The sequence below is a fragment of the Ranitomeya imitator genome, chromosome 4 (genome assembly GCF_032444005.1).
Source record: "Ranitomeya imitator isolate aRanImi1 chromosome 4, aRanImi1.pri, whole genome shotgun sequence".
In the NCBI taxonomy this organism is placed as follows: domain Eukaryota; kingdom Metazoa; phylum Chordata; class Amphibia; order Anura; family Dendrobatidae; genus Ranitomeya; species Ranitomeya imitator.
The window spans coordinates 379,465,145-379,480,400 of record NC_091285.1 but is presented as its reverse complement, the minus strand read 5'-3'; positions in this window follow the sequence as shown (position 1 = coordinate 379,480,400).

Genomic DNA, 15,256 nt, shown 5'->3' with positions numbered 1-15,256 from the left:
AGCGAGATTGTTTTTCATGACACCGTTGTACTTCATGTTAGTGGTAAATTTTGGTTAATAATGTGCTTATATATGAAAATATCAAAAATTTACAAAACAAATGTGAACATTTTTCAATTTTCAAACTTAGATTTTTTGCCCTTAAAGGGAACCTGTCACCTGAATTTGGCAGGACCGGTTTTGGGTCATATGGGCGGAGTTTTCAGGTGTTTGATTCACCCTTTCCTTACCCGCTGGCTGCATGCTGGCCGCAATATTGGATTGAAGTTCATTCTCTGTCCTCCGTAGTACACGCCTGCGCAAGGCAATCTTTGAAAGATATTTTTGTTAGGAAGTTATAAGGGTTAAAAAAAATACATGCCATGAGATACTGCCTTCCCAAAACCCTGTCTGATGACAAATGCACACTTAGCAGGATGCAGCAGGCCTCCACTGATAAAGGCTAGGAGCGGCACAGGTGCAAACTACTTGATAAAAGCAACCACCCCAAACAAACATTGCAGGAGTTGGCTGCCTAGTAGAAAAAAATGCACATTGATATAACTCACATAGGACGCCAGTCACACTGATAAGTGTGGTGCACAGTGTCTGGTATGCAACCTATTAACCCCTTCATGACCCAGCCTATTTTGACCTTAAAGACCTTGCCGTTTTTTGCAATTCTGACCAGTGTCCCTTTATGAGGTAATAACTCAGGAACGCTTCAACGGATCCTAGTGGTTCTGAGATTGTTTTTTCGTGACATATTGGGCTTCATGTTAGTGGTAAATTTAGGTCAATAAATTCTGCGTTTATTTGTGATAAAAACGGAAATTTGGCGAAAATTTTGAAAATTTCGCAATTTTCACATTTTGAATTTTTATTCTGTTAAACCAGAGAGATATGTGACACAAAATAGTTAATAAATAACATTTCCCACATGTTTACTTTACATCAGCACAATTTTGGAAACAAAATTTTTTTTTGTTAGGAAGTTATAAGGGTTAAAATTTGACCAGCGATTTCTCATTTTTACAACGAAATTTACAAAACCATTTTTTTTAGGGACCACCTCACATTTGAAGTCAGTTTGAGGGGTCTATATGGCTGAAAATACCCAAAAGTGACACCATTCTAAAAACTGCACCCCTCAAGGTACTCAAAACCACATTCAAGAAGTTTATTAACCCTTCAGGTGCTTTACAGCAGCAGAAGCAACATGGAAGGAAAAAATGAACATTTAACTTTTTAGTCACAAAAATTATCTTTTAGCAACAATTTTTTTATTTTCCCAATGGTAAAAGGAGAAACTGAACCACGAAAGTCCAATTTGTCCTGAGTACGCTGATACCTCATATGTGGGGGTAAACCACTGTTTGGGCGCACGGCAGGGCTTGGAAGGGAAGGAGCGCCATTTGACTTTTTGAATCAAAAATTGGCTCCACTCTTTAGCGGACACCATGTCACGTTTGGAGAGCCCCCGTTTGCCTAAAAATTGGAGCTCCCCCACAAGTGACCCCATTTTGGAAACTAGACGCCCCAAGGAACTTATCTAGATGCATAGTGAGCACTTTGAACCCCCAAGTGCTTCACAAATTGATCCGTAAAAATGAAAAAGTACTTTTTTTTCACAAAAAAATTATTTTAGCCTCAATTTTTTCATTTTCACATGGGCAACAGGATAAAATGGATCCTAAAATGTGTTGGGCAATTTCTCCTGAGTACACCAATACCTCACATGTGGGGGTAAACCACTGTTTGGGCACATGGTAAGGCTCGGAAGGGAAGGAGCGCCATTTGACTTTTTGAATGAAAAATTATTTCCATCGTTAGAGGACACCATGTCGCGTTTGGATAGCTCCTGTGTGCCTAAACATTGGCGCTCCCCCACAAGTGACCCCATTTTGGAAACTAGACCCCCCAAGGAACTTATTTAGATGCCTAGTGAGCACTTTAAACCCTCAGGTGCTTCACAAATTGATCTGTAAAAATGAAAAAGTACTTTTTTTTCACAAAAAAATTATTTTCACCTCAATTTTTTCATTTTCACATGAGCAGTAGGATAAAATGGATCATAAAATTTGTTGGGCAATTTCTCCCGAGTACGCCGATACCTCATATGTGGGGGTAAACCACTGTTTGGGCACTCGGCAGGGCTCGGAAGGGAAGGCGCGCCATTTGACTTTTTGAATGGAAAATTAGCTCCAATTGTTAGCGGACACCATGTCGCGTTTGGAGAGCCTCTGTGTGACTAAACATTGGAGCTCCCCCACAAGTGACCCCATTTTGGAAACTAGACCCCCCAAGGAACTTATCTAGATGCATATTGAGCACTTTAAACCCCCAGGTGCTTCACAGAAGTTTATAACGCAGAGCCATGAAAATAAAAAATAATTTTTCTTTCCTCAAAAATGATTTTTTAGCCTGGAATTTCCTATTTTGCCAAGGATAATAGGAGAAATTGGACCCCAAATATTGTTGTCCAGTTTGTCCTGAGTACGCTGATACCCCATATGTGGGGGTAAACCACTGTTTGGGCGCACGGCAGGGCTCGGAAGGGATGGCACGCCATTTGGCTTTTTAAATGGAAAATTAGCTCCAATCATTAGCGGACACCATGTCACGTTTGGAGAGCCCCTGTGTGCCTAAACATTGGAGATCCCCCAGAAATGACCCCATTTTGGAAACTAGACCCCCAAAGGAACTAATCTAGATGTGTGGTGAGGACTTTGAACCCCCAAGTGCTTCACAGAAGTTTATAATGCAGAGCCATGAAAAAAAAAAAAAAAATTATTTTCTCAAAAATGATCTTTTAGCCTGCAATTTTTTATTTTACCAAGGGTAACAGGAGAAATTTGACCCCAAAAGTTGTTGTCCAGTTTCTCCTGAGTACGCCGATACCCCATATGTGGGGGTAAATCACTGTTTGGGCACATGCCGGGGCTCGGAAGTGAAGTAGTGACGTTTTGAAATGCAGACTTTGATGGAATGCTCTGTGGGCGTCACGTTGCGTTTGCAAAGCCCCTGATGTGGCTTAACAGTAGAAACCCCCCACAAGTGACCCCATTTTGGAAACTAGACCCCCAAAGGAACTTATCTAGATGTGTGGTGAGCACTTTGAACCCCCAAGTGCGTCATAGAAGTTTATAATGCAGAGCCGTGAAAATAATAAATACGTTTTCTTTCCTCAAAAATATTTAGCCCAGAATTTTTTATTTTCCCAAGGGTTACAGGAGAAATTGGACCCCAAGAGTTGTTGTCCAGTTTCTCCTGAGTACTCTGATACCCCATGTGTGGGGGTAAACCACTGTTTGGGCACACGTCGGGGCTCAGAAGGGAAGTAGTGACTTTTGAAATGCAGACTTTGATGGAATGGTCTGCGGGCGTCACATTGCGTTTGCAGAGCCCCTGGTGTGCCTAAACAGTAGAAACCCCCCACAAGTGACCCCATTTTGGAAACTAGACTCCCCAAGGAACTTATCTAGATGTAAGGTGAGCACTTTGAACCCCCAAGTGCTTCACAGACGTTTACAACGCAGAGACGTGAAAATAAAAAATAATTTTTCTTTCCTCAAAAATGATGTTTTAGCAAGCATTTTTTTAGATTCACAAGGGTAACAGGAGAAATTGGACCCCAGTAATTGTTGCGCAGTTTATCCTGAGTATGCTGGTACCCCATATGTGGGGGTAAACCACTGTTTGGGCACACGTCAGGGCTCGGAAGTGAGGGAGCACCATTTGACTTTTTGAATACGAGATTGGCTGGAATCAATGGTGGTGCCATGTTGCGTTTGGAGACCCCTGATGTGCCTAAACAGTGGTAACCCCTCAATTCTACTTCCAACACTAACCCCAACACACCCCTAACCCTAATCCCAACTGTAGCCATAACCCTAATCACAACCCTAATTCCAACCCTAACCCTAAGGCTATGTGCCCACGTTGCGGATTCGTGTGAGATATTTCCGCACCATTTTTGAAAAATCCGCGGGTAAAAGACACTGCGTTTTACCTGCGGATTTACCACGGATTTCCAGCATTTTTTGTGCGGATTTCACCTGCGGATACCTATTGAGGAACAGGTGTAAAATGCTGCGGAATCCGCACAAAGAATTGACATGCTGCGGAAAATACAACGCAGCGTTTCCGCGTGGTATTTTCCGCACCATGGGCACAGCGGATTTGGTTTTTCATATGTTTACATGGTACTGTAAACCTGATGGAACACTGCTGCGAATCCGCAGCGGCCAATCCGCAGCCAAATCCGCACCGTGTGCACATAGCCTAATTCTAAAGGTATGTGCACACTGCGGAAAACGCTGCAGATCCGCAGCAGTTTCCCATGAGTTTACAGTTCAATGTAAACCTACGGGAAACAAAAATCGCTGTACACATGCTGCGGAAAAACTGCACGGAAACGCAGCGGTTTACATTCCGCAGCATGTCACTTCTTTGTGCGGATTCCGCAGCGGTTTTACAACTGCTCCAATAGAAAATCGCAATTGTAAAACCGCAGTGAAATGCGCAGAAAAAAAACGCGGTAAATCTGCCATAAATCCGCAGCGGTTTAGCACTGCGGATTTATCAAATCCGCAGCAGAAAAATTTGCAGAGGACCAGAATACGTGTGCACATACCGAAACGCTAACCCTAGCCCTAACCCTACCCCTATTCTTTTTTTTTTTTTTTTTTTCAAAATAATTTTTATTGGATTTTAACAATTATATTTAACCGGGAAGGGTAAACTAGGGAGGGGAGGAAGGGAGGGAAGGGACACGAGACCAGGGAAGGACCCCTATACAATAGGGGAGACAAGCAGACATTAGTTCAGTAGAATTAAACATGGTAGCTGTATCATAAGAGAACCACTTAAGAGTAGGTTAGATGAAATATGCATAGACAAGAATAGTATATGTATCTCTCTAAACTATGTAATAACAGATGAATATATCAACTTTAAAGGAGCAGTAGGATACGGGTTAACTAAAAATAGTGTAGGCCAGCGGCTGAGATTATGTATAAAGCTGCATAATAAAATAAGTAGCCTCACTTAATCAATATTGCAAAAATTTAGTAACCAGAATTAGCGTAACTGATGGGAAAAAATGACAGCCTGTCAAGGTAGGACCATCGATAATGGTCCAATACTAATTGGGCAACAAGATCGGTTCAATCACATGTTGTGACCTGGACTATACAAAGAGAAGAGAAACATTCAGGAGTTAATTTTGGTTTTGGAAGTAGGGTCAGAAGAAGATCCGGGATGTCCTATACCCGCACGATCTAGGAAGTTCATCGCCTCTGCTGGAGAAGTAAAAGTACGCCATTTTGCCGCGAAGAGGAATCTCAGGTTAGAGAACTGGTGCCAGTTATATTGCATTCCAGCCTGGTGCAGTCTATTGGTGGCGAGCTGAAACATTTTACGTTTTTGCATAGTGTCCTTGCACAGATCCCTGTACAATGTCAAGTGTCCATAGTGAGACGAGAGGAACCTTGGCTCCCTTGCGGCGACGAGCAACGAGTCTCTAAGCCAATTGGGGTATAGTGAGACGATAACATCCGCGGCAGTATTAGGCGGGAGAAAGGGAGGTCTCCGTATCCTGAATGCTTTTACGATTAGGTTTTTACCTTTAGTTTCAGGGAGCATGTAAGATATCATAGAGGAAATATATTTTTCTAGCTGGGATTTCCCCACCGATTCCGGGATACCGCGGACTTTCAAGTTGTTTTTTCTTTTGTAATTTTCAAAATCAGTTAATTTGGCTCTGAAGGAGTCTATATCGTTTTTTAGATTGACCAGGGGATCTGGACGTGCAGGCTCGCCCTCCGCATTATTGCAAGACGCCAACCCTTGGTGTTTGCTTGGAGAGTAGGATTTATTCGGGATGTTAGGGGAATCATCAGAGGTCGTGTTGGCGATAGAGAATGGGGCACCGCCAAAATGCGAGAAAACTTCTCTGAATAGTTTTTTGAATATTTTTTCAGATAACCTAGTTCCTTTTAGCTCCATAGATGACAAAAGAGCCCTACACAGGTTGACCATGAATTTCATAGAGGGATACTCGTCAGAGGCCACAATTTTATCAATTGGGGAATAATTAGGGACCTCAGTACAAGGCTGCTCCTGCTCCATGTCGCTCACATATGAGGTTTTTGATGTGTCATCTGAGCCACTTAAGTCCTCCATATCGCTGGACTCCTCTGAGCACCCCTCTAAATCTGTTAACCCCTCATTGTCACAGTCATCCATAAGATCTTTATAATCACGTTCGGAGGAAGCTGAAGACGCTGTGTGACTGATTGATTGCGCCTCCCTCCCCACCAAAGATGTCATAGAGAGGTCAGGGGTCAAGTAAGGGTTATCAAAAATAGACTGTTCTTTAAGTTTTTCTTCAAGCCCAATGGCGAAAGATTTAATAAGTGATTTGGGCAGCAAAGCAGCATGTTCAGCCATTTTACCAAATGAGGTGTATTCCTTATCATATAGGCACTCATTGGTGGTGTTCATTTGGTTACTCGATTTTATTTCTAATGCCTCCTTCCTATCAAAAGTCCGTAGTGGGGGTGAGAGGGAGCCACAACCAAGGCTGAGTCCCTGCTGTGAATATGGCTCCGCCCCATCTCTCACAAACCTGCCCCCTCTTTGATTATCTCTCTCAGTCTCACCTTTAACAGCGTTGCTTTTATTGGGGATCAACCTCCCCCCCCTACTCTGGGGGGGCGATCGCTTCCCCAAGCACTCTCCCTCGAAAGCCAATGCGGCAGGCGAGACCCGCCGCTTCTCTGTATATTCGCTGTCCCCTGCTGCAGCTCCCGGCGTCTGGCATCTCCTGTCACTTCCGGGGTACGAACTCCTTCGCATCGTACCTCAATGAGCTGCGCTGCGTCGGCGGGATCACTCCGCCGCCGGTCTGTCGCTCCGTCCCGTTCTCCGCTCCTGGCTCCGATAGCGACGCGGTGGCTTGCGTCGCTGATATGGATCCACGGCTCCCTCTCCTCTCCTCACCGCCCGGCGTCTCTGATTTGCCCGGCGCCGCTGGTTAGACAGGCGTCGGGATCCCCGAAGCCGGCACCTCTGCGCCGTCCAGCGTATCCCTCCGCCGCGTCGCTGCATTGTAAGTCTCAGCGGTCCCTCTGCCTCCCACCGATGTACCTGCAGTCTTTGTCAGAGTTGGTGCAGGGGCAGGGGACCTCGGAGCTGCAGTCTGGGTGATTTTCTGTGCACTTTGGTGCCGCAGGACCGCTGGTTTTCGGCTGTTAGTTCCACTGCTTAGGCTCCCGGGACTTCTTTCTTTCCCACCAGGGGGAAGCCTGCTGCTGCCGCCATTGTTTTTCTCCCGGGTACTTCTCTGCCCAAATGAGGGAGAATTCTTAGGTGTGCCAGCGATTTTCCTCTTCCCTCTTGATCCTGGCATGTTTATAGGTGTTGAGGAATAGAATAGTCCAGATATATGTAGGCTAAATTAGTAGCAATTAAGGGATTAGCAGGAGCCCTGCACAGGCACGTCCACTCCTGTCCCTTGGCAAACCACGCCCCCCCCCCCCCCCTAACCCTATTCTAACATTAGTGGAAAAAAAAAAATTTTCTTTATTTTTTTATTGTCCCTACCTATGGGGGTGACAAAGGGGGGGGGGGGTCATTTATTATTTTTTTTATTTTGATCACTGAGATATAATCTATCTCAGTGATCAAAATGCACTTTGGCCGGCCGGCAGATTCGGCGGGCGCACTGCGCATGCGCCCGCCATTTTGGAAGATGGCGGCGCCCAGGGAGAAGAAGGACGGGACCCCGGCAGGATCGGTAAGTATGATGGGGGGGGGGGGGGGGAATCGGAGCGCGGCAGGCGTGGAACGGAGCACGGGGGGCGTGGAACGGAGCATGGGGGGGCTGGAACGGAGCACGGGGGGGGGCTGGAACGGAGCACAGGGGGGTGGATCGGAGTGCAGGGGGGGTGATTGGAGCACGGGAAGTGATTGGAGCACGGGGGGAGCGGACAAGAGCACGGGGGGGAGCGGAGAACTGGACGGAGGGGAGCCGGAGCAGTGTACCGGCCAGATCGGGGGGGCTGGGGGGGCGATCGGAGGGGTGGGGTGGGGGCACATTAGTATTTCCAGCCATGGCCGATGATATTGCAGCATCGGCCATGGCTGGATTGTAATATTTCACCAGTTATAATAGGTGAAATATTACAAATCGCTCTGATTGGCAGTTTCACTTTCAACAGCCAATCAGAGCGATCGTAGCCACGAGGGGGTGAAGCCACCCCCCCCTGGGCTAAACTACCACTCCCCCTGTCCCTGCAGATCGGGTGAAATGGGAGTTAACCCTTTCACCGGATCTGCAGGGACGCGATCTTTCCATGACGCCACATAGGCGTCATGGGTCGGATTGGCACCGACTTTCATGACGCCTACGTGGCGTCATGGGTCGGGAAGGGGTTAATGACGCCCCTTGTATTAACAGGCGGGCTGCCCAGCACTATAATGCAGCACACAGTGACAGACGCCCCAGAAAAACCTAGCCAACATAAAAAGGCCTGGCCACATCCTGCAAAAAAGGATATGATATAGTGCAAAAAAATGTATGCATATGATAAACACATACACTATATGAGGCTTCATATTTTGGCCAAAATAAAGTAAGTAAGCCCGCAACCCAACGTCAAGTTAGAAGGGTTAAAAGTTGACCAGCGATTTCTCATTTTTTACAACAAAATTTACAAAACCATTTTTTTTTTAGAGACCATATCACATTAGAAGTGACTGAGCAATGTATATGGTATAAAATACCCAAAAGTGACACCATTCTAAAAACTGCACCCCTCAAGGTGCTCAAAACGACATTCAAGGAGTTTAATAAACTCCACAGGAATTAAATGTTTATTCTTTCCTTCCACATTTCATTAACTTTTTCTTCACAAAAAATCTTTCAGACCCATTTTTTTTTTTACTATCACAAGGTTAACAGGAGAAAATGGACCCGAAATTTGTTGTGCAATTTCTGATGAGCACACAGATACCCCATATGTGGGGGAAAACCACTGTTTTGGTGCACAGCAGGACTTGGAAGGGAAGGAGCGCCATTTGACTTTATGAATGCAAAATTTGCTGGAATAATTAGCGGATACCATGATGGATTTGGAGAGCCCCTGATGTGAAAGAGTGGAAACCCCTCACAAGTGACACCATTTTGGAAACTAGACCCCTCAAGGAACTCTAGCTGTGTGGTAAGAACTTTGAACCCCAGGTGCTTCACAGAAGTTTACATCAATGAGCCATAAAAATAAAAAAGTTGTTTAACCCAAATTTAGCATTTTCACAAGGGTAACAGGAGAAAATAGACCCCAAAATTTGTTGTGCAATTTCTCCTGAGTACACAGATACCCCATAAGTGGTTGAAAATTACTTTTGAGGCACAGTGCAAAGCTCAGAATAGAAGCAGCGGCATATTGAAGTTCAGATTTATCTGGACTGGTTTGAGGGTGCCATGTTACATTGGTAGAGCCCCTGAGATGGTAGACCGGCAGAACCTCCCATTACTGAATCCATTTTACAAATTACACCTCTCAATGAATTAATCTAGTGGTGTGGTTATCATATCACAGGTGTGGCACAGACTTGTATACTATTAGGCAATGAAGAAAAAATAATTACATTTTTAGCACCAAGATTTTGTTAGCCTCAGATTTTACATTTTCATATTGCGTAATGGGCAAAAATGGCACCAAAATTTGCCCGAGAATTTTTGCTTAATGTAGAACTAATCCATATGTCGGTGTACAAGACTGCTTAACCACACGGCAAGACTCGGGAGGGAGACTCGGGAGGGACGGAGCGCTATTTGACTCCTTGAGCGCAGATTTTCCTAGAATAGTTTGCAGACTCCACATACAGAGCCCCTAAGTGCTAGAAAAGCAGAATCCCTTAATTAAGTAACCCCATTTTGTACATTATACCCCTCTGGCAATTTATCTACAGGTATATTGACGATTTTGACTCCATGGGTGTTTTCCAGAAACAAGCAGTCATGGATGTTGCAGAGTGAAAATTGCAAACTGCCATTGTAGTGCCCTGTACTCTGTAGTGCTCAGTACATTATAGTGACCAGTACATTATACCCAGCTCAAGCTTCTGGAGACACACACCCATAAACTAGGTGGGCTCTCAACGCTTCAGGAATGCCAAACATGTGGATGTTAAATGGGGTTTAGACACACTGGGGCTCAGAAGAGAGGGGGACATTTGGGAGTGCAGAATTTGCTGAATTTCTTATGGGGGCAAGGAGCCATTTAGCTTTTAGAGAGCCTTTGTACTACCAGTAACACTGAAGCCCTCTATATTTCTATTAACAGATGACGGGCCGTAGTGGTGACTTTTTGTGTGGATTGAGTTGAAGCTTTTATTGGGAACATTTACATAACATTTAGGATCACATTTATCCAGCATTTTACACTGAGCACTTACTTTGAGGTTTCCATCTAAATCTCCGAGTGATGTGACAGAAGAAATCCTTTCATTATAATGAGATAGAGTTACTGGACTTCGTCTGGCCTCAGTTCAGCGTTGTCCTTCTTTTCAGAAGTGCATAAAACTGGTCGACTGCGCTTCTATGCACTCCTAAAAAGACACACTGCAAGATCACAGGTCCTACAGTGACCACAGTGCCTCCATCTGCCTCATTTTAGGGGATTTCGTCTGAATCATGTATTTCAGAGCATTACACCGAAACCCCAGTGTAAGCACTAAGCGTAGGATAAATGTGATCTTTGGGGGCCAAAAGAACAAATCAACAGCAAGTAAAGAATTGGTTTTATTTTTTATGCCGTTCCTCAAGTGGTGTAAGTGGCTAGACGACTTTATTTTTTGGGTCACTGCGATTACAGAGATACCAGATTTATATTGGGTTTTCATATTTGGCAAATGTCACACACTGAAAGACGCTTTTATTGCACAAACTAGTTTTTTCATCCCCATATTGACACAGCTATAATTTGTCCATATTTTGGCCAACAGAGTCACGTGACAGCTTGTTTTCTCGCAGGACGAGTTGACATTTGTATTGGTACCATTTTCGGTCACATTACATTTTTTTTATTGCTTTCTATTCCAATTTTTGGGAGGAAGAATGAACAAAGACCAGCAATTCAGGAATTGTTTTTTTGTTTTTTTGCCGTTCCTCATTTGATAAAATTGATAAGTCCGCTTTATTCTTCAAGTTAGTACGATTACAGCAATAACCCATTTAGTTTTTTATGTTTTGCCGCTTTCACACAATTTTATAGAAAAAAAATATTATTTTTGCATCATGTTACTCTGAGGGCTCTAACTTTTTTACTTTTCTGCTGACAGTTGAATGACGGCTTGCTTTGTGAAAGACATGATGACGTTTTCAGAGGTTCCATTTTTATTTAAATTTGTCTTTTTGATTGCGTGTTATTGCAGTTTTTAGAAAAAAACTGCTCAACAGGACTGGATTTTCCTTTTCTTTTTCAAAAGAAATTTTAGTGCATACAAAAGAAAAATGTACCGTACATGGTCAACATGACCCAGTCGACGTGTTTCGACGGCACTAAGCAGTCTTACTCATGAGTCATGAGTAAGACTGCCTAATGCAGTCAAAACGCGTCGACTGGGTCATGTCGACCGTGTACGGTACATTTTTCTTTTGTATGCACTATGGAAAAATGAAAAGAAAAGGAAAATCCAGCCCTGTTGAGCTGGACTCCAATTTTTTCTATTTTCCTTGATGTGAGGCCAGGGCGAGGCCAGAGTCTGGGCCCCAGGTGGATGAGCTGGAATCAAGTTTCTGTTATTGCAGTTTTTGTATGGCAGTATGATGATAAAGCATATTTTTTGCCACTTTTTCTTTTTACGGTGTTCACTGAAGGGGTTAATCGGTGGGACAATTTTATAAGTCGGGTCATTCCAGATGCGACAATACCAAATATGTACTTTTTTTGTTTTTCTTAAATAAATTATTTATTCAAATAATATTTCTTCTTTTTTTTTTTTTTAATTTTTACGATTTTTTCAATTGCTTTTTTTTTACATTTTTTTTTATATTGTCCCAGTTTGGGACATCATCTTCATGCTGATCTGATGCTCTGCAATGCTTCTGCACTGCAGGGCATCAGAGCAGTGTCTGACAAGCAGGTAGGAGGCGTGTGTCACAGGGCATCTTCCCTGAAGGACCCCTCGGCCATCTTGCGGCCCACGGTAACCATGGAGACCATCAGCACAACGTGATCACATCGCGTTGTTCTGATGGAAGCAGACAGGGAGCTCACTCCTTCTGTGATGCTCCTTGATGTTGCTGTCACTTGATAGCAGCATCAGAGGGGTTAAACATCTGCGATCAGTGCTTGAGCTGACAATTGCATTCGATCACGGCGGCGCTCAGCGTGAGCCCACGCGGTCGAGAAGTATACTTACAGCGGTTTGCGGGAACGCAGTTCAGTACATATACAACACATATTGGGGAACAGTTATATCAAATAGTTATGCCACACAAAATAGTTAATAAATAACCTATAACCTTTACCATATGTCTACTTCACATCAGTATAATTTTTCAAACATTTTTTATTAAGAAGTTAGAAGGATTAAACTTTTAATCGGCATTTTTTATTTTTTCCAACAAAATTTACAAAACTATGCATGCTTGCAGGTTAATAGCGTTCCTAGCCTGCCCGGCGCCTGCATGTAGCCAAATGCTGAGGGGAGAAAATTAAAGGGAATCTGTCACCCCAAAATTCGCCAATAAGCCAAGGCCACCGCAATCAGGGGCTTATCTACAGCATTCTGTAATGCTGTAGATAAGCCCCCGACGTAATCTTAAAGATGAGAAAAAGAGGTTGTATTATACTCACCCAGGGGCGGTCCCGCTGCGGTCCGGTCCGATGGGCATCACGGTCCAGGTCCGGCGCCTCCCATCTTCATACAATGACGTCTTCTTTGCTTCCTGCCGCGGCTCCAGCGCAGGCGTACTGATTTGCCCTGTTGAGGGCAGAGCAAAAGTACTGCAGTACGCAGGTTCCGGAAAAAAAATCAGAGAGGCCCAGCACCTGCGTACTGCAGTACTTTACATTGCCCTAAAGTACGCCTACGCAGGAGCTGCGGCAGGAAGCAAAGAAGACGACGTTATCGTATGAAGATGGGAGGCGCTGGAGCTGAACCGTGACGCCCATCGGACCGGACCGAACCTGGGTGTTTTTCTAACGTGTTTTTCTTATCTTTCAGGTTACATTGGGGGCTTATCTACAGCATTACAGAATGCTGTAGATAATCCCCTGATGCCGATGGCCTTAGCTTTTAGGTGAATTTTGGGGTGACAGATTCCCTTTAACTTTATTCCCCCGACAGCATGCAGTTTCAGTCACGGTGGCGGCGCTGGCTCAGTTACCACTCTGAGTATACAGAGTGGACGCCGTATGCGCGCCCTCAGCCCTGACTGACACTGGCTCTGTACTGGGACTCAGCTGTTACTGAAAACAAATGTTGTTCGGGGGAATAAAGCAAATTTTCTCCCAGCAGCGTTCGGCTATGCGCAGGCACTGGGCAAGTTAGTCATGCTATTAACCTGCAGCTTAACCCCAAATTTGTAGGTTATTAGTGTTTTTGCTGGTGACAGTTTTCCTTTAATAAATCCTGAGTATGTGACAAGTGGTGTACTCCTCACCACAAATCTTACTCCTGTCAGTGACTAGAGTATGCTTTTTGGAGTAAGTCTCAGTGTCTCAAATTTTGGTGTAGCAGGACAAAACTGATGTGAAAACAAATGCCAAGAATAGCAACATTTTGAGCAACTCTGAGTTGTGCAAAAATTTTGCAACTTTTCAAAGCTTCTTTAAGAGCTTTCGCATGCCCCTTGCCACAAATCTGAGACTAAAGCAAGATTAGTGGTGTAAAGAATGCTGCCGCTCATCTTGAATTGGACTACTGGGGGATGCTGTATCCCCATCCATCTTGCCAGTATGTAGGATTTGGGCGAAAATAGTGTAAAAACTTACACTGTGCAAAAACTGCAGCTTTTCACACCAGATTTCTGGCGTAAAAGCTGTGATGAATTGGGGCCCGCACTCAATTTTTGCTAAGCGCAAAATCCTCAAATACACACCTTGTATGTAAACTTTTTTCTACTAGAAACATTAACAGAAATGGATGAGCATCGTAGTCTGATTTTAGCAATTACAAAATTTGGAATAGAATATACTGCATCACACTCTGACTGTTTTCAGGATCTCCACTTGCTGTCATTCAATAGGAAAAGTCATTGTTTACTTGTGGATTGAAATCTGTCCTGGTCATGTGAAAAAGGTGCATAGTGGACAGTGCGGCCATCAGGGCAGTGCTAGGCCAAGCCAAGCACTTGAGTATCCATCATAACCATGCATGGTCAGTTCTTTGGCCTCTGAGATGAAATTTCTTTCTGAAGTTGAGCCCTGGAGGATTATGAGCAACTGACGCAGAACATATATTGGAACATTGTGTGAATGTTTGCTTATACAATAATTATTTGCTGATCCAGTATTCCCCGAGCAGTGGCAGATAATTGGACACCTTTGTACAGGTCCTTCTCAAAAAATTAGCATATAGTGTTAAATTTCATTATTTACCATATTGTAATGATTACAATTAAACTTTCATATATTATAGATTCATTATCCACCAACTGAAATTTGTCAGGTCTTTTATTGTTTTAATACTGATGATTTTGGCATACAACTCCTGATAACCCAAAAAACCTGTCTCAATAAATTAGCATATTTCACCCATCCAATCAAATAAAAGTGTTTTTTAATAACAAACAAAAAAACCAACAAATAATAACGTTCAGTTATGCACTCAATACTTGGTCGGGAATCCTTTGGCAGAAATGACTGCTTCAATGCGGCGTGGCATGGAGGCAATCAGCCTGTGACACTGCTGAGATGTTATGGAGGCCCAGGATGCTTCAATAGCGGCCTTAAGCTCATCCAGAGTGTTGGGTTTTGCGTCTCTCAACTTTCTCTTCACAATATCCCACAGATTCTCTATGGGGTTCAGGTCAGGAGAGTTGGCAGGCCAATTGAGCACAGTAAAACCATGGTCAGTAAACCATTTACCAGTGGTTTTGGCACTGTGAGCAGGTGCCAGGTCGTGCTGAAAAATGAAATCTTCATCTCCATAAAGCATTTCAGCCGATGGAAGCATGAAGTGCTCCAAAATCTCCTGATAGCTAGCTGCATTGACCCTGCCCTTGATGAAACACAGTGGACCAACACCAGCAGCTGACATG